The sequence below is a fragment of the Anser anser genome (genome assembly GCF_964211835.1).
Source record: "Anser anser genome assembly, chromosome: 3".
In the NCBI taxonomy this organism is placed as follows: domain Eukaryota; kingdom Metazoa; phylum Chordata; class Aves; order Anseriformes; family Anatidae; genus Anser; species Anser anser.
The window spans coordinates 69961678-69986013 of record NC_139722.1 but is presented as its reverse complement, the minus strand read 5'-3'; the positions used below and the strand labels follow the sequence as shown (position 1 = coordinate 69986013).

Sequence of the window (24336 nt, the reverse complement as noted above, 5' to 3'; positions counted from 1 at the left end):
ACGAGTTTTCGTGGTTTTTTTTTGTTTTTTGTTTTTTTTTTTTAAATCTTTTATCGTCAAATGACGGCTTCTCCGAGTGTGTGACCAAAGCGAGTAACGGGTAAGAGCGCCCTGACAATCGGCGGCCCCCCAAAACAGCTGCCTCGCCGTGCCTTCGTCAGGCGGATGGGGTCGCAGAGCAGCGAGGTGGCACTCTGTGAGCACCGCTGGCATTTAGAGTACAAACACCGGCATATGCGCAGTGGTGATGGGCTTTGCACCGCATAGAAGGGGGTGGCAAATGTAGTTTGTCTGTAGTAACAGCAGGTCAAGTGGTAGCTCTGCGTTTCCGTACTCATTTCTTTCATTTTTCATACCATCTTTAAGCATAGACTTACACGTTTCCTGAAAAAGTCTTGGAAAGTCTTCATAGCTGCAGCTACAAATGATCGTTTTTGCAGTGTATGAGAGAGAGGTGAGGAAAAAAAGGTGTATTAGGAATGACTTTAAGACATCTTTTTACTCCTTCATACTTTTAGGTTGTTCTAGGCCATGTTCCCAGCATCATTCAGAATTACCTCCAAGACAAATCTTCTTTAATATTCTTCCATTATGGGCCCTTAGGTGTTGCCCAGGAAATTCATATGCAGTGTATGGTTTTGATTATGATTTTCCCCCTCCTTCACCCAATTCACAAGATTTTAACTTAGCGATTATCTGGAGTAGGCTGGCCAGACAACAGCACAGCTTTTCACTATTGCTTTCCTCTAGCTATAAGCTCTGTGGGTTCTCCAAGTTTCTAAAAATTACATTTTTGAGACCTTCAATTTCCTATCAGATTTAGTTGAAACTGGTCAATGCATTCAAAGGTTACAGGGGAAGGAGGATGTAGCAGCTAGACAACAAGATAACATAATCCATAGCATCTGATAACATAATGATAACATAATTTCATCTGAAAATGAGGCTAAAATATCATGATTTTTTGCATGGGAAAATTCTGGAGAGGTGATTAATCTGTTCATAACAGATATACTGACTGTGACACACTGGTTTGCCAGCTGTGGCACTGTTTTCCTACTGCTCTGTCCTTATACTCTCCGATACTGCTTGTGCTGCCAGAATGTAAAGCATAATTAAAACTCGTACAACCAAAATGACGTCTGTAGTTGGCAGAAAGAACCAAATGCACAAGGTTGTCATTGCTTGTCCCATTCTCGTACTCATCAAAGGGCTCCTCTGTTGGAGCAGAAGCTCCTGCTTCTCAGTTGGCACACAACTGGTGTTGATTAGCAGGGACCTGTTTACAGGGCATAGGGGGTGGCTCATACCACCATCTTTAGCATGTCCAGTTGTAGCAAAAAGGTACTTTCCAGCTGTCAGCAATGGTGGCAGCACTTGTGGAGTGGCAGGTTGTCTTCTACAGAGGGGTCAGAGCTCCTGTGTGCCAACCCTTCTTGCAGAAGACACTGAGGGAGATGCTGGCTTTCTGTCACTTCATAACGAGGAAGCCATGGTTGGAAGGTGTCCCTAAGGAGCAAGTGGACTCTTGGCCTGTTCAGCCTGGAAAAGAGGAGGCTGAGGGGAGACCTCATCGTGGTCTACAGCTTCCTCATGAGGGGGAGTGGAGGGGCAGGCACCGACCTATTCTCTTTAGTGACCAGCGATAGGACCCGAGGGAACGGTGTCAAGCTGCAACAGGGGAGGTTCAGGCTGGGTATCAGGAAGAGGTTCTACACTGAGAGGGCTGTCGTGCACTGGAACAGGCTCCCCAGGGATGCAGTCACAGCACCAAGCCTGTCAGATTTCAAGAAGCGTTTGGACTGTGCACTTAGTCACGTGGTCTGAATTTTTGGGTAGACCTGTGTGGAGCCAGGAGTTGGACTCGATGATCCTTGTGGGTCCCTTCCAACTCGGGATGTTCTGTGATTCTGTGATTCTATGACTCTTCTAGTAGCTGGGCTAAGGATAGCATGCTCAAATTTGTACTTAGAAGTGTTGAGGCCAACCTCAGAGTAGAACCTTGAACAACCACGTGCAAGTGCATCAGGTTTTCTGTAGGTATGCCAGAACAGAACTTGTTTTGTTGCCTAGTTTTCTTGGATCAGAATGTGTGGCTGATACTACTTTTGCCTTGTGAGAAAGATGACATTCATAGTTATTCTGTGCTTTTTTCAGAAGGTGGCAGCAGCTTATTACTTATATAAACCAGATTGCTTCTAGACCTTAATGTCTGCCTAAGTGTAAATAAATACTTACATTTAATTTCATATTTCTGTACTGGTTCATTGTTGTGAGTGCCTTACATTTTCATTAGGCTGTGGGGTTGCAAATCTAAATTAATTTTTAGTTTATTTAGTAGTACTTAAGGTATTTTATTCCTGCCTACCACAGGAGTGAAAATTTGGGGTGATTTGGTTTTCAAGCAGAGGGCATTAGAGATTTATGAGGATATTTGTTAGGTTTTATTTCTTTTTCCCTTTTCAAAGGGTACACACCTGAACCACAGTTTATTGTCCATGCACATAATAAGAACACGGGATAATTAAAGTGAATGCTAGCTTTCTTTTCCAAAAGTGGTGATATAAGCACGTATATTATTTACATCTGAACAATACCTGATAGAGTAATACAGGATTTCATAATTCATGAATATTCATGTTTCCAACCATCTGTTGATTAGTTTTAATCTCTATTCATATTCAGAATTCATAAATCACTGGAACTATGTGAGTAAGATACGAGTGCATCTCTTTTTTTTCTTCCTTTAGATGTATTTTTTTCCAAAGTAAGAGAAGAACAGGGAGGAAGAAAAGTCAGGGGACAGAAAGGTAATGGAGTAGGATAGAAAGAAATGGAGAAAGTAGAGAGGGTGCAAAAAGAAAAGGCAAAATTACATCCAGGCTTCCCCATTTAAATTGCTTCTGTATGGACTGGTGGTTTTTCGCTTTTGTTGGAATATGCGCTCAAAAAAAAATGAGATATGTATTCATTTCTATGTGATGTCTTCCAGATGCGCCATAAACAAAAAACACTTAATGCAAATGTTATCTGCAGAAAATGTGTCATCGGCATGGTGCTGCCATTAAACACATTTTCTCTATTTCAGCTTGCTTGTGAGAATCTGTCAGGTAAACATCCATGATAGATACAAATCTGCTTGGATGCTGGAGTGGACTGCTGATTGACAGCTGAATTTGAACAATTTGCCCACGAATGAATTGACGTGATAACCTTTTCTTTGCAGCGTGGAGGTTCAGGTTTCTGACTGTGTGAGTGAGAGCTGAGGCGTTCAGCAGAAATTACAGAGGCTAGGGTGGTAAATGTTAGCAGTGGGAGCAGTGGAATTACAGGTATATAACTCATCTTCTGTGTTTTGTCATTTTTAATCTTTCCTATTCCTCACAAGCAAAATCATGTAATGCTGAGTACTGGTATTATGAAAACAGTAGGAGGAATCATTTTTCAAACTCCTAAATTGAAAAATTAATGTAATCTTGAAAATGTTTAATACCATATTGACTATATGTATATCCCATGGTGATGCAAGTTAAAAAGATAAGTCCAGTTACAACTAAGCCGATTTTAATCTGGGTATGGTAAATAATCTTCCTTACCTTCTTTAAGAACCAAAAAGTACCCACCCCAATCCTGGCCGTGTGTGTGAGTGTGTATAATTTTGCTTGTCCTTTTACTGCTATATTAAATATCAACATACAAAAAGTGAGAGCTCTACTAGTTGATAAAGTGGAGTAGCACTAGCAAAAACCTCTCCTTTCTCTATGCCTGACTATAATCGTGCCTAACATAAAGCAAGTATTTTGCTAAAACAGGGAAGGAGACAGAAAAAAAAAAGGCTTGAGACTTATCTTAGAGAACCTTTCCCGGTAGCAGCAGTGGTAAGGATTAGGCTAAGAAAGAGACATCAGGTGATTTGTTTAACATTACATTCTTATGTGCTGTGCTTGCTTCTCTGCCCAGATACTGCATAATTGACTGCACGGCATTAGCCAGGCACCACGTGGTGTAGGAACACATACTCTGACGAAAAAGCACCAAGGCTCTGGTATTGAAATCGATCTTTTTTTTTTTTAAAAAAAAAAACACACACACTTCCTTGTAAAGAAGGGGGGGAGGTAGAGAAAGGAGAAGCCATTTCTGTAAAGTGAATTTATTAACTGTATTTATTACCTGTTTTAAGGTGAAATTCACTGTGGGAGGAGAGGTCACATAAAGATCGTTCTCATCCCTGCTGAGGTATGGGCACTACTGTAGCGAAAGGACTATTTCAACAAAATCAAGCAAGGAGGTGAGGAGTAAAAAAAGGGGCAGAGTAAAGCCCAGCAAGCAAGTCCTGATATTGCTGACAGAATAGCACCATAGAATCATAGGATATCTTGAGCTGGAAGGGACACACAAGGATCATCAAATCCAACTCCTGGCTCCACACAGGACCACCCCAAAATGGGACACTGTATCTGAGAGCATTGTCCAAACACTTCTTGAACTCTGTTAGGCTCAGTGCAGTGACCACTGGGCAGCCTGTCCCAGTGCCCGACCACCCTCTGGGTGAAGCACTTTTTCCTAACACCCAGCCTGACCTTCCCCTGTCCCAGCTCCATGCCGTTCCCTCGGGTCCTATTGCTGTCCCCTCGGGTCCTGTCGCTGTCCCCAGAGAGCAGAGCTCAGCGCCTGCCCCTCCGCTCCCCTCCTGAGGGAGCTGCAGGCCGCCATGAGGCCTCCCCTCGGCCTGCTCTGCTCTGGGCTGAACAAAGTGACCTTGGCTGCTTGTTATAGGTCTTGCCTCCAGACCCTTCACCATCTTTGTAGCCCTCCTTTGGACTCTCTCTAATAGTTTCACGGCCTTCTTGTACTGTGGTGCCCAAAACTGCATACAATGCTCAGAGGTGAGGCCACGCCAGCACAGAGCAGGGCAGGGCAGTCGCTTCCCTCAGCCAGCTAGCAATGCCATGTCTGATGTACCCCAGGACATGGTTGACCCTTTTGGCTGCTAGGGCACACTGCTGGCTCATGTTCAACTTGCCATCAAGAACCCTCAGATCCCTTTCCACAGGGGATCTCATGTCCCCCACTCTGTACATACATCCAGGGTTGCCTTGTCCCAGGTGCAGAATCCAGCACTTGCTCTTGTTAAGCTTCATATTGCTGGTCATTGCCCAGCCCTTTAATTTGTCAAGATTTGGCAATGCCTTTCTACCCTTGAGGTAGTTGACAGCTCCTCCTAATTTAGTATCACCTGCAAACTTTAATAGCGTACCTTCTAGTCCTGCATCCAAGTCATTTATGAAAACATTAAAGAGAACTGGCCCTAAAGTGGAGCCTTTGGAGACCCCACTAGTATCTGCCCACCAACCCGATATAACCCATTTACTATAATCCTTTGTGCCCAAACCTTCAGCCAATTGTTCACTTACAGTATTAAGTATTTATCTAGCTGTATGCTGGACATTTTGTCCAGAAGGATACTGTGAGAAACAGTATCAAAAGCTTTGCTGAAATCCGAAAAGATTACATTAGCTGGCTTCCCTTGGTCAACTAGGGGGGTGACCTTATTGTAAAAGGGAATTAAGTTCATTAAACAGGACCTTCCCCTTGTGAACCTGTGTTGGCTGCGACCTATGACTGCATTGTCTTTCAGGTATTTTTCAGTAACTCCCAGAATAATCTTCTCCATAATATCACCAGGCACTGAAGTGAGACTGACAGGTCTGTAATTACCAGGGTCTTCTTTCTTGCCCTTCTCGGAAACTGGGACAACATTTGCGAGCTTCTAGTCAGCTGGGAACTGCGTTTACCACATTTCTTGGTTGCATCTTGGAAAAGTGCAATATTTCTTTCCAACTTGGAATCTGCCAAATATTCCTTTAGAAACCTTATGGTCAGTGCAGTGGTACTGACAACTGTTTCTTTGGGCAAGAAGGCTTTAAAATTGCAGTCTGAGAGGTGAAGGACAGTTGTGATTCTATTAAAAAAAATGTTTAAAATATTTCTGTGGTAAAGCTGAGATGTGAGCAGTAGGTCTGTACCTGGAATTTCAGCCACTTCTGGAGAGATAAGTTACCACTGATTTACAAACAGTAAAAACCTAATTTAACATCCAGAGACCAGGTTAAGCTGTAAGTGGAAGAAGTCATTTTGCTTGTAAACAGCACCATCAATATGGGAATGGCTGAGAGAATGAAGATGGGTCAATACTATGCATTTTTACAGTCAGTGTATTTTAACCTTTGAAGACACAGACTGCCTATATTTGTGCTGAAGCAAAACAACTTGTGCTCCAAGCTGTTAGCTAAGCAAAGATTTGTATAATCTGTGTCCAACAGTCAATGCAAAATTTCCCACTGCACACTGAAAACATAGAAAACTATTTCATATACTGGCTGAACATACAGAACCGACAGCCTACATCCTTTATGCACGGATTTTTTTGAAATATACGAAGCTTTGATATTGTGCGCAGAACTACAAAGATCACTTCCCAGAAGGAAAATACCTAGCTGAAAAATTGACTCATTGCTATTTCAGCCATGCGTTCCTGTGCAGTATGGTGTGTTGATAAAAATCAATTGGGTAATAAGCTCATGAATAGTGAGTCAATGGAAGCTGGTGGCAGCTCTGACGTTGATCAATAATGACAAGATTTTCTAACCATTTACAAAACAATAGCAGGCTCTGCAGATGTTGCTGAAATAGCAAATAAACTGGACATGACCACCAACACCCCTTTTTCTGTTTGTTACCGCCTGTGATTTTTCATACAAAAGGCAAAAAGAAGCCAATTAGTTGGTCTTTGTTGACAGATTTATAAAGAGTTTTTCGTTTATACTCTGAATTTAGCATGCTGTCTTCAGAGAATCATAGAACCACAGAGTGGGTGAGGTTGGAAGGGACCTCTAGAGGTCACCTGGTCTAAGCAGGGACACCCTGAGCAGCTTGCCCACCTTCATGTCCAGGTGACTTTTGAAGATCTCCAAGGAGGGAGATCTTCACTCTGGGCAACCTGTACCAGTGCTCGGAGAGGTGCTCCAGTCCCCTAATCATCTTAGTAGCCCTCCATTGGACTCTCTCCAGTATGTCCATGTCTCTCTTGTACTGGGAAGCCCAGAACTGGTCACAGTACTCTGAGTGCAGCCTCTGCAATGTTGCATAGAGCAATGAACAGTTTTAAACTTCTTAGCCCTTCTTGCTTCTTTTTGGCCGTTTCCAAGCTCTTCAGAAAATAAAGGGCTTCAGGGCTGTTTGTAAGGTCAGCAGACCCTTCACATCTTTACTGATACTACAGAAAAACAGAAATATAATTACAAAAGCATTAAACTTACTAGCAGCAGTAGAAGTACTAAGCTGACTGGACAGCTTGATCTGCTGTGGAATAGGGCAGTGTTCCTTGCTCCATTAAGGCTTCCTTTTAACCTCCATCACAAAATACAATCCCTATTTTTAAATTCATATCTACTTCAGTTTTCTTCCCAAACACTTCTGCCTTTTTTTTTTTTTTTCCCCTGTGGATGTTAAACAACAGAAATGAGTATAGCAACCATTATTTATAATTTTAACCCACTGTGTTACAGCTGATAGCTTTCCCAGTAATTTTTCTCAAGCGATTTCTTGGAAAAGCTTATTCTCTTCAGTGCTGAGAATGCATCAGCTAGGATTTAATAAGTTATCTAGCATGGTAAAAATGTAAACAGTTCGGTTCCACAGCCTGAGTTGCTGTTTTCATGTTATCCTACTGTCTTAAGGGAGTGCAGCCATGATTAGATGGTAAGACAATCAAATTCAGGTAAAGGATTGTTTTAATTTTGAACATTAATGTTCAAAAATAGCCAAAGACTATTTTTAGGTCTTCTGATTTTTAATAATAAAAGTGATAGCTTGTGGCCTTGCCACATCTGTTTGCCTGGCCATTATTTTGTGAAAGAAGTAGGGCCTGTATTTTTCTGTTACAGGCAAAAAAAGTGAGCTCAGGGAAGCTGGAAGGACAACATGTTTTTCTTAGTCTGAAGTCAGGAGATCCTCTCTCTCTGTTGCAAGGCAGATCACACAGCTTGCCCTCCCAGCTCTAAGCAGACTTCTGCTGACTTCAGTAGGCTCCAGGCCAGATTCATAGTCTGCATCTCTTATTTACAAATTGGAAATATTAGTAAGTATCTACAAAAGGAGAGCTGCAGTCGAAAAACTAATTCATGTTAATAACACGCTTTGAGGTCATTGCAATTGAATAACTAAAGGATACAATTAAAAATATTTTTCCTTTTTTTTTTTTTTAACTCAGTAGAATCCAGTTCTTCTTCTGAATATTGAACTGACTGTGTTTACCCTCTATATTTGCATTTGGCTTTATTTTTTTCCCCAAGCTTTCTGACTACGATTCTAGCAGTTCCCTTGTATTTCTGACCACTGTCATGTTAGAACTGCTGTCTCTATTCACTTCGCATTGTAGGTCACACACACAAATCTCTCCAGGTGAAGTCAGTGGCACAACTGAGTAATGTTCCTGCTTTCGTAATGGTGGAGAAATGGATTTTAGTTGTGTTGTAACTGGCCTCTTAATTGGAGTTTTTATATGAGTTTTATCCCAAGCATTTCACTTCTGTCCTCATTAAGAGTCTTTCTGGACTTCAAAGCAGGAGGGCTGTTAAATTAACTTCGATGGATGAGAGAGTGGGATTTTCTTTAAATTGGGCTGCAAATCACACATTTTGTAGTGAAGCTAGAGGCAAAATGACTTGAATGCAGATAATCCTCCAGTGTTCTTCCCAGCGTTCTACCGTATGTGTCCTGGGGGAATGCATATGTTTCATTACAGGTGACTAACTTGGCTAAAAAAAATACCATAGAGGTTATAAGCATGAAAAAATAAAAACAGCCATTGTGTCTCAGTCACCTATAATTTAAATACTGTCACAGTATATACGCTGTGGGAGATACCTGAATTTTGGTTAGACTCCGATACAGATTACCCAGGGTAACTGTGCAATGAAGACGCACTGGTTGCATTAACCAAAAAGAGGTCCTAAATATGATACAGACACAGAGTGTAATTTTCCAACTTTTCCCAACGCTCTGGGTTGCGTTACCGTTTAGTAAGCACCCAGAGCTTGAGTACATATCTGTGCTATTTGCCTATTCTGAATTTTCAGAAATGACTGGTAATATTTTTGAAGAATTCTTTTTAAAAGAGAATTACTGCTTTTTTGCTTCAAATGTGGCATGGAAATACTGTGATAATGACCATTTTCCTGGTGTTTCTGCACTTCTTACCTGGGCTTATCTGGAATCCAGCAGTGAAAAATACATTATTTCAGATCCTCAGAATAAACTGAATTCGGTCCTCAAAAGAGATGACGATTACAGCAGGTTTGTATTTTGGTAGAACAGTTTGTCCCTTCTTGCATTTCTTGAGAGAGAGAAAAAGGAAATAATTGGATTTGAGTAACATTGACCTTTTGTATGTTTGATCAAAATACTATACTCCTACTTAACCAGACTGTGCTTCAGTCAGTATATGGATTGTGAATGAATGCAGTTTATATGCATTATGCAATATACTTTTAATTCAGGAGGTTTTCTTGTTGTTACTATTGCAGAGAAGTTATTTATATGTGAAATTTGGAAACTGTGACTAGAAGAAGTGCAATTCACAGTGAATGTGTATTCTATTTGCATTAAACTATTCTATTTGCATTAAACCATTTTAAAAGACTTCCCTGCCTGATCAGGGTAGAGTGTAGTACCCACACACTTGGAAACTCTGGAGCTAAAAGTTATCTCCAGCAGCTACACAGAAGCCAAAGCACTAATCCCAAAACCATAACACTGGTGCAATAATCTGAGTAAAATGTGTGTGGCTGATCACTTCATAGCTCATTTTGATGAAACTACTGAATTTGTTCTTCTAATCAAATTAGGTCATGTAGAAGAGGTCTTGCTGGATCTCTGAGCAGGGCCAGACTTCAACCTCTTGCTCTCTGTCGATATGCAGTCTACAAGTTTAGGTTCTCTATACTTAAGTAAGTACTTGGATGCATGCTTTTTTTTTTTCTTCTTTTTTTTCTTTTTCTTTCCACCTTCATTCTCAATAAAAACTGAATGTCTTCTTCGAGGGTCAAGAGATTTAGTTATGCTTAGGACAAATGTCTAAATGTATTGCACGGTTAGATTAACCTCACGAGTTGTACTGTTACATCCATCCAGGCTGGAATCAGAGGAATTTTCTCAGTTTCTGTGTAAACTTCCTGCCAGATGGCATGGAAAGTTTGGATAGTGTGTGGGATTGGCAGTGGAGAGGTAGATTAAAGTGATAATGCTATGTACTGTTGAGTTTTCTGGTGTCTTTGAGTAGCTCTCAGTAAAGCTGATGTGCTTTGTTTAACATTAAGAAAGCCCATCCTCTCATTCCTCAGATTTTTTGTTTCTGCCAGCAACTTTTTTAATCCAGAGGAGGAAAGAATGAGTTTTTTCCTCTCTTTTTCCAGGAAAAGGGGCAGGAGAATCACGTAATTTAAAGCTGATATGAATTAGTATTTCATATATATTATAACAAGATTTTATTTATACAACTGTTACTCAGCTCTGATTTCTAGGAAGAAAATATGTATAATGCTTTAAGGTAGTTTCCACACTTTGCAAAAAATTATCTCAGCTCCTGTAGCAAAAGTATCCTCCCCTTTGTGGAAATACCACCTTAATGAGTGGATATCATCCTGAAGAAAATCTATATTCGTGTTTTTTAAAGAACCATGCTACTAACCATTTCATGTGTTAGTTACAGCATGCATATGCCCCGACTACACCTTAGAAATGACAAAGAGAGAAGGACTTTGCTGTTGTTTTTTTAGCTGTGGTATTAATAGGGCATTTCAGCTTTGCTTATTCATTCTTCATGAGCTGTTGCTGAACTTTTAAGTCTGAGGATCATTTGACTGGTATTAGTTGATACTCAGTACGGCCTGAGGTGGAACATTGTCTCAAGGTAAAGATTTTAAAGTCCTGTATTTGTTTCCATGGTGTCTGGGTCTTCCACAGTCTCCTATGAGCTTCTAGATGTTTGCCCTTCGTCTCTCCCATGGTCCGTCAAATAAGGAATGGCAGACGTATCATAAGTTTAAGTATTGCTTAAGCATCTGTAGGCTGCTTAGTGAAAATAACACACCTATTCACAGGCTGGCGTTGCATTTGGTCAAGTTACCACTTAGTTACACACCTATTCTTAATGGAGTTTGGGATCCTGCCATACCTCGCATCATTTGTTTCTTGGTTTCAGTGAATTTATTTTCACTTTTCGTTTAAGCTAATTTCAATTTTTATTAATCTATTTATTGCTCTGAACAGCTTAGCAATAGTGTGCATGATAGATCCAGTATAATTCTCTCCTGTTACAAAGCCACCAAATCCTTGCAATCAATTGCCCAACTATCACCCTGTAGGGCCCCAGCTAGCTCATGGCCTTTCAACATCCACGCAGCCACACTAATCCAAACCACAAGACGCCATGAACACAACTGCACAACCCCTTCACTTTAGAATTTGAGAAATAGCGTATTTTTTGTTGTGGTTTATCTATCTGATTTATTTTTCTCTGCAGTTACAGGATTTTGCATGTATTAGGCAGCAAACATAAAGGAAACATCTGCTTAACTGAGTTCCACGTTCAACAGTGCATTGGTGTGACTTTTTCTCTAAGTGAATTCCTGGCTGCCTCACAAATCTTGAGGCAAATCCTCGGTACAGTTGTTGCAATATTCTCCTAGGACATCCCAGTTCCAGATCAGGACACTGTATGTGGAGCCTGGTCAGTTGGAAGAATCTGGCCCTCCACTTTGAAACGTGGCTTTTAATTTGTGCTAGAAATAAATTCGCAATCCTCATGCCCCAAATCCACATGTTGCACAATCCTTGTGCTCTTCTACCCCTGCCTAGCTGCACACCCTGTCTCTCTTAAACAGAACACAGCCCTTCTGCATCTTCTCTCCTTCCCTGCCCCAGGCAATATCACACCTCACCTCTCCCAAACAGGACACAACCATTTTATTCCCTTTTCATCCTGCCCTTCTTTCTGCTCTCCCCCACAGCACGACCCACCTCTCCCACACAGGACAGAGCCCTTGCCTCCCTTTTCCTCTGCCTGCCCCTGTACATTTGCATCATCTCTCCCAAACTGACCACCATGCTTGAATGCCTCTGCACACGCTTTCAAGCCCATACCTTTCTCCCAGGTAAACGCCATCTGGGTTTTATTCCAATTTAAAAGGAAAACAAAAACTTCCCTGATTTCTTCTGGTTATGCAGAGAGGAGAGAGACTTTCTGAATGTAAAGCCTTTATTATACACAGTACAGTGCTAGGTAGGGGAGTGCCTTTTCATACTCACCAAAGTCATGAAAAGGATGTTCTTAGCTTCATTTCCCTCCAGGGTTCCAGGAGATTTGTACTACTTCTTGTTAGCTAAGACAAGTTCCTATGTCTTTCTGGACTTTAATTATATTAAAATAATGGGATAAGAAGCTGAAGCATCCATACAGGTCTTGAATCTCCCCCTTGTGCTCCACATTTACTTTTTTTGCACCAACCCATTTATACCACACAGGCAACTCCAGCTCTGCCCCTTAGCCTGAACAAACCAGTCCCCTACAAAAGTGCCTGACGTTCACCCTGTACTGGGTTTATGTGGCAAGGTTTTGGTAGGGGGGGGCTGCAGGGGTGGCCTCTGTGAGAAAAGTCCAGCAGCTGCCCCATGTTAGATAAGGGCCAGTTTCTGCTGGCTCCAAAGAGACCCGCTGTTGCCCAGAGCAAAGCCAATAAGCGATGTTGTTTGTGCCTCTGTGAGAGCAGATTTAAGAAAGGGGAAAAAGCCTGCTGCTCAACAGCCGTTGGGAGAGCGAGGAGTGAGAAGCAGCCCTGCAGCCCCCAAGGTCAGTGCAGCAGGAGGGCAGGAGGTGCTCCAGGCACACAGCAGCAGTTCCCCTGCGGCCTGTGGAGAGGCCCCTGGAGGAGCAGGCTGTCCCCCTGCAGCCCATGGGTCCCACACGGAGCAGATCATCAGGGACTGGCCGCAGCCCCCGTTCCCTGTTCCTTTGTGCTGCTCAGGGGGAGGAGGTGGAAGAGGGTGGATGGGGGAACGGTGTTTTGTGAGAGGGTTAAGCACCTCGTAACTGTTACTCCAAAGCATGGTTTCCTCTTGCCTGCAGGCAGCCTGGAGGTCTCACTGACAGCTTTGCCAACCTTTTCCTTCGTACAAGGGTGTCCTCTTCCACAGCCGGTAGTTCTGGCACACGGAGCATGCTCCATTATGCTCAATGTGGCTTTTCATTTTACTTTCTTTGCAGTAATAGCCAAGCACAAGCCAAGTATAGGAAGCAATGGATCTGCTGTTTGCCATTAGCAGCTCATCCTCATCATTCTCTTGGGGGATATTATGTGTTTGGAGTAATGCTTTGTTTTAATAGGGTTTTGTTTTTCCTTTAATAGGGTATTGGTTTTGTTTTATATTTATATAAAACAAACATATACTTACATTTTTTTTCAGAGAAGGCAAGGCTCAAAATGAATGTCTTGGAGGATGGTACTATTGAAGGTGATTCTTGGTGGCTGTGAGAGTTCATCATCCTTTAGCCTCAGGCTCTGCCCTGAAAATTGTGTAAGCTGGTGGGCTTTACCCTTGCAGTGGGAGTTGCCACCTTGTCTCAGGAATAGTGCTGTTAACCACAGTCTTTGTGTCATGTACAAATGCATGAGAAACTATGGTAACCCTCCCCACTGCTGTTAAAGAACAACAAAATAATTGAAGTTTGTGTTAAAAAGTCTGGGCCCTTGATAACCATCATCATCTGGGTGCTGGCAGTGGTCAAAGTGTTATCAGCTAGCTGCATTGCTAGTCTGACTTTTGACTTCAGTATTGGTTGAGTTCCTAAAGAAAAATAGAGCAGGTTTGTATATGAGATGTAAGCTACCTGATAGCAAGAAAATGTTGCTGCAGTGTGTTAAAAGAATTGTTTTTTGTCTGCCCACAGACATTGTAATTGACCTGTATGAAGCCAGAACTGTGTCTATAACTGAGTGGAAAGCATCCAACCTATTTGTGGCCCTGTCTATTTTGCAAGCAGCCATGCAGCACCTGGTGCAGCATTTCCAAGTACAGACTTTAAAGCCCTTCCTTTTAAACAATGGTTGCGAGGTCAGTAATTGTAATGTGCTGCCTTAAACTATCTTTGCCGTGCCCTCTATTGCCTTTGTGACTGCTCATTCCTCAGTGGGCTCAAAAAGAATAATTCGGACCAGTTTCATTTACTGTTGCTTCACACTTCTTCACGGCAGTAATATGCCTTGTTACCAGGTTAACAAGTGCTCCCTGCTCCTGTCCTGTATGAAAAGACTGCACAGGTCCTAGAAAGCACCTTCCAAAATGTACAGTAGGCCCCATTTCTGCAGCATTATTTATGTGCCCTATACATTCCCAATTTTTCTCTCTGTCAGGCTCTAGCTTTACAATCACACCCAGAGACCTTTTCACAACTTCTGGTGTGGGCACGGCTTTCCATCCACTCCCTCTGGGAATTACACTGTGTGCATATGATTCTGTGATACAGATGTGTACATCTGGCACCTCGTCTTCACTGGAGATGGGGCTGAAGATCTGACCCAGATTGCGTGCACAAAAATGAAATTGCTTATCACAGAATCAAAGAATCATCTAGGTTGGAAGAGACCTCCAAGATCATCTAGTCCAACCTCTGACCTCATTCATTATCTGCAAATGGAAACATGAAATTACAGTATTCCTAATTTGTATTACGCTGGAGGAACATATAAAGTGGGTGCAAGAATAATGAGTAATGACCAGTAGGGGGTTTTCCTTTATACTTAAGAATTATATTTTAGAAATATATTTTTAGGTAATCTATTGTGTATATCATGTTTTGGACAAGTAAATGAATATTAAATGGTAGCGTCTACATCTCTGAAGTTCTGGAGAGAAATGATATGCAGAAAGCTCTGCTAACTTGGTGAAGTTTTACCATTGCCTAGATACTCAGCCTTGGTAGGAATTAAGATACAATCTGGTGCGTAAGAAGCACACAGTGTGCCTTTGCCTCATTATTTATCCTTCTGTAGAAGCCTTTTCTCGAAACTACCTCTCTGAACCCCCAAGCTGTACTCACAAGCTCCGCACGAATGTGTTGCCAAAACGTGCGCTCATCCCTTTCTGGTGAGTTCTAGGCAGGGGAGGTTGCAGCCAGAGCCTGCCAGCTGACTCTCAAAATGACACAGCAGTCATTTTGTAAAAAACTGTTCAGTGTGCAGTTTTCTTTGGCTCTTCCTATCCATTGCTGTATGGTAGTGAATAAGGAAGGGCTAAAGCCAAGGAGCCAGGTGAGGTTTTGCACAGAATAGGGAGCAGATGAGCTCTGAACCCCTTCGACACAGACGGATGAATCTCTTTAGGCCCCCAACGTTCAGACTTTGTTTAATATTGTGGGCTGGGGTCCTGGGATGATTTCAGCTTCCTCTTGTGTCACAGAACAACAGGCTGGCTGAGGTTGGCGGGGACCTCTGGAGGGTCCAACCCCCTGCTCAAGCAGGGACACCCAGAGGCTGCCCAGCACCACGTCCAGGCAGCTTCTGAGATCCCCAAGGTGTGAGACCCCACAGCCTCTCTGGGCAGCCTGTGCCAGTGCCCCATCAGTGGCTGCCCAGGAGCGCTTCCTGATGCTCAGAGGGAACCTCTTGCGTTGTATTTAAACGTGTGACTGTGGGACCGGGTGTCACTGTCACTCTGTCCATGTGTCTGTGAAGGGGGAGAGGTCCTGCGTGTGCGCAGGGGTGTTTGGCTGTGTGCAGGTGGCGAGGGATCCTGATGGTTTTGGGGGTGCTCGCGGGGACAGGCAGGGGCTGTGCAGCCATCTCTGCACCTGCAGCAAGAGGGGCTGCCTTGGGGTGTGCCGTGGACGTGGGGGGAGCACAAGGAGCTTATGGGCTTCAAGCCTCCAACGCGCTCAGAAGAGAAGGAGAAAGCCTGCCATTAGGGGGTGGCAGCGCTGCTACATGTGGCAGCACCAAAACTAAGCTGGTAAAAACCCTGCATAGGAATTACGGACAAAAACTGAAGTAGATCAACCCCACCTCTGTCAGTGCACCTTGTGTTGGATCTGCCACCACGAAGTGGGCAGATTCTGCTGTGCAAACCACCTCAGGCACTTTGTGGCTGGCTCTCAGGGTGACAAGAGGCACCAACTGCTGTGGGGAGAGCCCCCACCTGCCCCCCAGCTGGGAGAGAGCCTACACATGGGGAAAAGGGGAGGGACACTTGGGATGGGGGTTTGCAAAAACCACCAGAGGAAACAGCGGAAGAGTCAGCATCTTCCACTAGCGGGTCCCAAAGGAAGAGTTAAGCCAAAGTTAAATTAAGATGCCTGAAGTAGATGGGTGTTAGCTCACATCTGCTTGGTAAGTGATGCCCTGGGTGCGCAGGATGAAGTCAGAGACCCCTCAGTTTTCTCCCCCTGGTTTGTGAAAGTGAGGAATTTATCACAGAATGTCAAGTGACTGAGTCATATATCATCAGACTTCAGCAGCAGATTATATAGCAACAAAAAATAAAAATTAAGCACTTCAAGCCATCTCTGAAACAGAGTTTTTACAAAATGGTTGGGAGTCTTCTTTACTTATGCTGCACGATTAAATATTCAGTATTTCCTGCTAAATTTAGGTTTATTGAAGTAAACAATGATGCATAGGAGCAGAACTGGACAATTCCATTTTTAGGTATTAATAATTCAGAACTATATTTGAAAACAACAGAGGGATATGTACAATACATCATAGAGGTTTTTATTATATCCACCCACTGCCTATCCACCCACACAGAGATCTGGATGCTGTTTCTACGTGGAAACAATATTGCATCCTCATATCATAGACTTGTTTAAGTACACAGAATACACAGGATACATTTACAAGAATTCAGTGTTTTATGTGCAGCCAGATGAGTCATTCTTTTTTTTTTTCCTGCAAGCAAATCAGCCTCTTATTATTTGAAGTTGGTATTGACAAACATTCATGCTTAGGATAACAGAAACTGTGTTTAACAGATTACACAAAAATAGAGAAAACTGCATTCTGCAATGTAGAAAACATCATGCTAGGATAAAGCTCAGTCATTGAGCTCTCCATTTAATATTATGTTTAAAATCTGAGTACTTTCATTTAGCACATTGTCATCTGTTATCCTGATGTCACTTTAGGGCGTGTAGAAGGCTTTTTGCTTAGGGGCCTGTCTGATACTTTTCTTGTGCAGCACTGGGAGATACCTGTGTGATCCGTGTCACTGTCCTGCAGGAGGGTCAGGTCCCTGACGCCAAGGTGGCCACAGCACAAAAAACCACCTGGGATGGGTGGAAGGGGCAAGAGAAGAAAAGGAGAGATGGTTAATGCATCTGATAGGGATGTATGTCTACTGCAGTCTGGGGTTGTGATTTTATTTAAGGATTGATACAGCTTTCAAAGCTGTCTTTTAGCCCAAGTGAAGGAGATTTCAGGGTGTTTTTGTATGCCCATGGTGCTGAGCAATGGAGAGCAGCCTGCAAGGATGGGTGTATCACTCCTGCTGTGCTGCTCTGCTACCTGTCAGCCTCTGGACCTCTTCACCCCAGCTGCCTCCCAGGGATGCGCAGGGCCGAGGAGAGCTGTGTGTGGGATTGATTTCCCCTTCCAGTAGATCAGTCTAAATGTTGCTCCATAGACATGAAAGATTCAACAAGACAGAGTTAATATCATAAGGAGCCAAATTCAGTCTGGAGGAAGGAGATGAATTTCCAGCAAGTACATTCCAGCAAGAAGCCAAATGAGGCAAAGACCTACGTTACACCTCAGGTGAAACAGGTAAACAGCTCAGTCCCTTCAATGCAATTGCTTCAGGTTTATCCCGGTGAAGCGAAGAACAGAACTTGCCTGGGGAGAGCTTTCCTTCTTTTGTAGCTATCTAGTTATTTTTTCTGCTGCCCAGACCATCTGTTCCATTGATGGGTATGTCATCTTTCGCACACCCACTGAATGCCAAATTAATCCAAGTCACACAGCTTACACCTCCCTTCTGACTTAGACCAAACTATATTTTATTCCAGCATAAAATAGACATCAGAGCTAAGTTTGCCTCACTTCTGAGAGGAAAGGGTAAGCTTTGGGGTTGGCTCTGATCCTCACCGGAATTGTTGTGGGTCCCACTGCAGCTCATCAGCAGTGGGCAATAGTGGATGCCCAGTGGGAAATGGGATGAATAGGATGCAGGAATGGAGCAAGGGCATCTCCCACAGGTCTGAGATCTGCATTTTTGGGAAACTCTGAGTCTTTCTATCCAGTAACCCTCAAATGGGTTCACTTTCCATCAACCTTCTAAGCCCACAGATACTTCTTTTGTGCCCTCAGCCTCTTGTGACAATGAGTTACACAGCTGAACTGTAGTTGATTGAAGAATTACCTCATTTTGCTTTCTTTGAACCTCTCACTATTGATTTCATCTTAAATTCCTGTATCGGAAGGTGGTGAGTAGTTATTCACTGTTTGCATCTTTCTAGCCACCTAAGACTGTTCAGACTTTTATTGCGTCCTCTCTCTGGTATTCTGTTCTCACAGACAAAGGCTCCTGCTCTGGTTAATCATATCTCACATAGAAACAGTTTCAGACTTTTCAGCATCTTTTTTTTTACCCACATTTTTGAGCTGGGAGCATGGGGACAGAATAGCACACAGTATTCAGATGCAGTCATGCTATGAATCTTTACAGTGGCATCATGATATTTTCTGTTTTGGTCTCCATTTCTTTCCTAACGTTTGATTTGCTTTTTTAAATGCTACTGAGCACTGTGCTGACATTTTCATAGACCTATCTATAATAACCTCAAGATTGCTTTCCACAGAGGTAGCAGATATTTGGAGGCTATCATAAGCATAGTTGGGCTTTTTTCTCCCCTGTGCATTGGGCTTTTTTTTTTTTTCTCCCTTGTGCATGACTTCACATTTATCAATATTGAATTCAGCTGCCTTTTTATTTGCAAGTCATTCTGTATTATGACATCCTTCTGCAGCTCTTAGCAGTTGGCTTCAAGTGTACTTCTTTGAATAACAATATTGTCAGCAAACTTTGTTACTTCATCGTGTCCTATTTTCCAGGTCACTTAGGACAAGATCAATCAGTATGTATTCCTGTGGGACTCCATTGGTGATCTTCCTCCGGTGAGCAAATGGACTTTTATCCTTTGTGTCCTATCTTTAAACCTTTTATTTCTCCATGAGAGTATCTTCTTTTTATGCCATTGCAGCTTGGCTTCTTTAGCATCAGTTTGGCTTCAGCCCACTGAAAACACAGCTTGAGGACTTTGTGAGGGGCTTGGTCACTGTCTGTATATGCAAGCAACTGAGCAGAACGCTACGGAGATAGGACCCAACAGAGATCGTTACTGAAAAAAAAAGCACTAGTAGTCCATCTGTTGTGTATGAGATGTAGTCCTGGGCATGACTTTGCGAAGAAACTAAATCCCTTTTGTTATAATTCAAAAAATGCTTTCTCTCCCAGTGAACATGACGGGATGCCTGAGACAAGCTGCTGTTGTGCAAGCATGCCCCAGGGATGTCCATTCTCACGCTGAAGATGCACACAGACACCTACAGCAGTGAAGAGTGTAACTGTTTGCAAAGAGCTAGGTTTACTCCACATTTAATTTGGGAGTCACTGGGACATGCTGGAGCTACCTGACAGTGGAGGAGTGTAATTAGCTGTGCTTTGGGGACTGGATTTATTGATCTGAGTTGATGTTGAGTGAGAAAGACTGTGGCCTGTAGAGGGGAGGTCACCTCAATGTGAGGCTGGGAGACAACTGTGCGTGCCACTGGCAGCTTTGCGAACCTGAGAGAAAAACACTAACAGCTGCCCTGGGAAGGAAGGGCAATGGCTGCAATTACAGAGTGAGACAAAGCACAAGGCAGCTCTGCACTGAACGTCAGAGAAGCAGTGATTTAATGTTGGGGCGGTCAAACTAATATCAACAAAAGATATTTTAAAATACTGAATTGCGAAACCAAAGGGTAAACGTGTAACTGTCACCCAGGACTCATTGCTAGAAGTGATTGCTGGAACTACGGTTTCATCAGAGCTCAGAGGCAGTGTGGACTAAATGAGCTTGCCTGGTGACAGGTCTGTCTTTACAGCTCTGCTACTGACGTTGCGAAATGGCTTTCTCTAGTGATCGCTCCTTTCTGACCCCGGTGTCTCCCTGCCTGTTCGCTATATCCTTTTGGATGCAGCTGTTCGTTTGGTAAAGTCTGTATGCCTTTCCTGCTGCTTTTTTTCCTTTTCTTGAAAAAAAATCAAAAAACAAAACACTTCTAGATAAGTTTTCATCTTCTATTTGAAAAGCTGTGCAGTGTTGTGAGCATTGAGTCATTTGAGGTGCCCGGTTCCACTGACTTCACCTCCCCATTACCTTGGTTTGCTAAAGCTTGCCTTTTTGCAGCCAAGAACCTCAGTTCCACCCCTCTTTCACCTATCTTAAGGTAGGCCACTCGTTCCAGGGTTGCTCAAAATATCGACATGATTAAAACGAAATGTCACTGGAGCACGACAGGACTGAACTCTCTGACCCGGGGTATGAATCAGTGAGGGTTAACAGTGAGTATGGCAGGGGAGACTAACCCATTGCTTTCTAATGGTGAGCATCTGGCAAAGAGCCCTTGCCACCTCTAGTAGAAAGCTGTGCATAAAGCTGGGCTGCTGGAGGGTGCAGCCTCGAGCGGGGACACTGCCAGTGCTGGGGCCAGCACGGGAGCAACCAGAGCTGAGACTGTGGAGGTGAACGTGGAAATGGCCCCGTGGGTTCAGCTTTAGGAGACAGAGACATGACTCCTGCTGAGCCCAGGGAAAGGGGATTTTTGGTTCAGGGAGGCTGTGGTGATGGGGCATTTAGTCAGAGGAAGCCTGGAAATCCAGGTGGGGAGGGGCAGGGAATCCCTGTGACTAACTGAAGGTAGGCGTGACTCAGCGCACCCTCTCACTGCTACACTGGCACCTCCCGAGGCAGCACTGGGTAACTTGGAAATAAGGGAACAAAATATGCAAATCTCAGAGGGGTGTCTGCTTTAGTACCACCAGCGATCAAGCGTGATCCACAGAGAACCAGTGTGATTGGAGCCTGCCTGAGGGAGATGCAGCAAAAGACCAACAACACACTCAGACAAGAGAAACGTATCTGAGGAGAGCAATTTGAAAAGAGAAAATTGTCATCAGGGCCCCTGGGGTCACCGCCAGCCCTGCCTGTCGCTGCCTGCCCCCAGGACCCCACGTCAGCCCAGGGCCACCAGCCCCAGCCCCAGCGAGGCCGCAGCAGGGCCAAGCTCCAGATGCCCACAGCCCTGACCCACTGTGGGCCCGTGTCCCTGGCCTCAGCCTGTCCTCATGGATCAGGGTGCTGGGGCTGCCCCAGTGCCCCTGGGGTGGCGGTGGGACAGGATGAGCTGCTGGGCCCTGCCCTGATGGACCCATGGGCAGTCCCATGGGGCTGGGCAGGGTGTCGTGAAGCAGCTGTTAGGGCACCTTGAATAACACCTTCTCTTCCTGGAGAAGAAAGCAGCATGGGTGGTGAGTATCTCTCTAGCATGAGCTGTGTGATTTGAGAGACGAATTTTGTTGGAGAACCGCATGCAAAAAGGGGTCAAGGCTGTGTTGTGCTCAGTGTTGCAGCCCGAGCATTAGGCAGCTGCTTCAGGGAGCTGATGCACAGTGCTTTAGTCTGTGTCTCCTTGAGAAAAACACGTTTGTATATCAGGGATCACTGAGAGGGGGAGAATTCCTGTGGACAGAGCACTCCAAGCCAAGGGTCCTCAAAGTTTTATGAAAGAAAGGCCCTTAATGGCTAGGGCATCTGGCAACTGGCCTCATAAAAATAGTGTATATGGGATATGCTACCCTTATGTTCAGTAGGTGTAGCATTGAAAATGGGCCTTGGAAAGAAAGTTTGCATGTAAAAACTCCCAGGGGTGTATGGTCCCAAGAATTAATCAAGCCTGTTTATTGCCTAATAATGTTTACATGCTTCAAAATGACTAACTGGGGGTTTCATCCTAAGTGATGCTAGACCGTGAATCCCAGAGAAAGCAAGGAGCTCTTTTGCAAGTCTTGCATTATCAGCACTCTTATTCTTTTGGATGGACCAAAAATGAAAAGAGAATTGCATGATTTTTTTTTTTTTTTAAATAAAAGTGTCAGGGATATGCAAGCTGGTTCTCAGTGGGTAGAAGCAGGTAGCAGTGCAGAAAATTATCTCTTCTTGGTAATCTGAACAAATGTAAATGTGGAAGTGGAATATAAAGGGTTTCTAGGAAATGTAGACCTGGTACCTCTGCTAGAAACGTCAGTACAGCAGAGCAGAGCTAAACTGCACCCACACAGGTGTGCTGCCCTTGATGGAAGTCCAGTATAGCAAATTTGTCTGTAGGAAGCAAACAGAATAGCTTTCTGTCCCTGCTTCAGTCTGTGTGTGGGCTAATAAGACTCAAGGGGGAATTGTGCTATTCAGGCACAATATGGAGCTGCCTGACAGATTGCAGACAGATGTAAGCTCGCTTTGCCCATGCCCTGCGCTGAGTGAAGCTCAGTTAATGTATTCTGTTTCTCTGTCAGGCTTATTGCATCAAGCTCAGCGTTGTGCTGATAATGCAGTCACGTGTCTCCTGCATCCCAACTGGCTCGCTTCCTACCAGCGTGAAGCAAACTTGCATCTGCCTTCCAAATATTATGTAGGCTTAGCTGTGTAATAGGCCAGCACTTCTCAGCCTGCGTGACATGGAGCTGGGGCATGCTGAAAGCAGGAGGGAAAGGATCAGAGGTTGTCTCAAATTCTTTGAAGTAGAAGGGATTTGAAGGTACGTTGTAGTACATAGGCAACCTGGAAGGGGTTACAGGGAGTGAGAGCAGATGGTAGCTTGACTGACAAGTGGAGATGCCGAGTATCTAAGTATACTAAACTAACTGGCTCCCTGGAAGCTGAAAATTGATCAGTATATATTTCGTACAGGCTTGTTACTATGGCTGTTCCCTGGCTAGTAGACTATGCCTGTGTGAGCTACCGTCCCTCTTTTATTCTGCAGTGTGTCCTCTGCTGTGTGATACGGAGCAACCAAGCAATTTGATTACTGCCATGCTAATGCAGATGCTTCAAGATCTCTCATTTGGACGCAAGATGTCATTTTGTCATAAAAATGGCAATATTGATTGCTTCATAAACTACACTGATTGTAAGTCAGAGCATAGCAGAGACCAGTGAGATGGCTAGAGGATGTCAGAGAGAACACACCTACTTATGTCTGAGCAGGAAAAGATTTACCTCTTTCATTTGCAATATTAGTCCATGTTCTTATACAAACACAAGGGTTAAGAGGTAACCCACGGTTAACTCTTAAGTGCATTTTGCCTTAAATTTGAAACTTCATCTAGGAACTCTTTGCTTTATACCTCATTTTTAAAATCTGAAATAGAGGACAAGATTCTAATGCTCTTCCATGATCTAAGTGCCCTGTTCCAACACAATTTGTTTTGCATTTGTAAGAACTAATCATACAGTGCAGTTACCATAAAAACAAAAATATTGGGCACACTCAGAATTCCCCTTTTTCCTAAACAAAACACACAGTTGTTATAAAATGCAAATAGAATTTTCCACATTAGTCCTACATAAATAATTATTGTTTCCTGTACAATGGAGATGCCTTGCTAAGCTTAAGCAGATTTTATTCAGTGTCAGAATGTGTATGTCTGCCACTTCCAGCTAATTTTGTGGAGAAAAGAATGCAATAAGCGTGGACATTTATAATCCTATCAATTGCTCGAAACAAAACCAACAATTCTTGCTAGAATTAAGGTGTGTGTGTAGGAGCCAAACCACCCATGAGGATATTAAATTCCTCACTGAAATCCGCAGAGTAACAAAAATGGGCATAATTTAGCGATAATGTTATTTATACCGTGTTTTAAATAAAATGTTGCAAATGTAGTTGTTTATGAGGTCTTATATTTAATTTTGGTTGTAGTTTGCCATTTACTCTTTAAAATGAGTATCTTCCGTGCTACATAAAGCTTGTACACAATTAGGCTTTCTCCAGGACCTTGACTCAAAATGTTCCCCCTGGTTCCCACTGTGGCAGGGCTGGGGCCTATGCCATTTGCTATTCTGAGATTTCTCACATGGAGAAGCTGGATGTTTTTACCTCCAGGCAACGCTTGTAACCTAAGGTGTTGCTTAAACTAAAGGGCCTTCTCGAAGAATACAAGGTCATGGTGTATCAGACTTCATGC

The 24336-nt window shown here is 43.4% G+C and overlaps 1 long non-coding RNA gene across 1 annotated transcript; it reads left to right on the top strand.

Moving 5' to 3' along the window:
- The first annotated feature begins 40 nt into the window (after positions 1-40).
- Positions 41-24228, top strand: LOC310896973. The gene is made up of 3 exons (XR_014581955.1): positions 41-100; positions 19164-19226; positions 19313-24228. It is a non-coding gene; the product is annotated as an uncharacterized lncRNA (long non-coding RNA).
- The last annotated feature ends 108 nt before the right edge of the window (positions 24229-24336 follow it).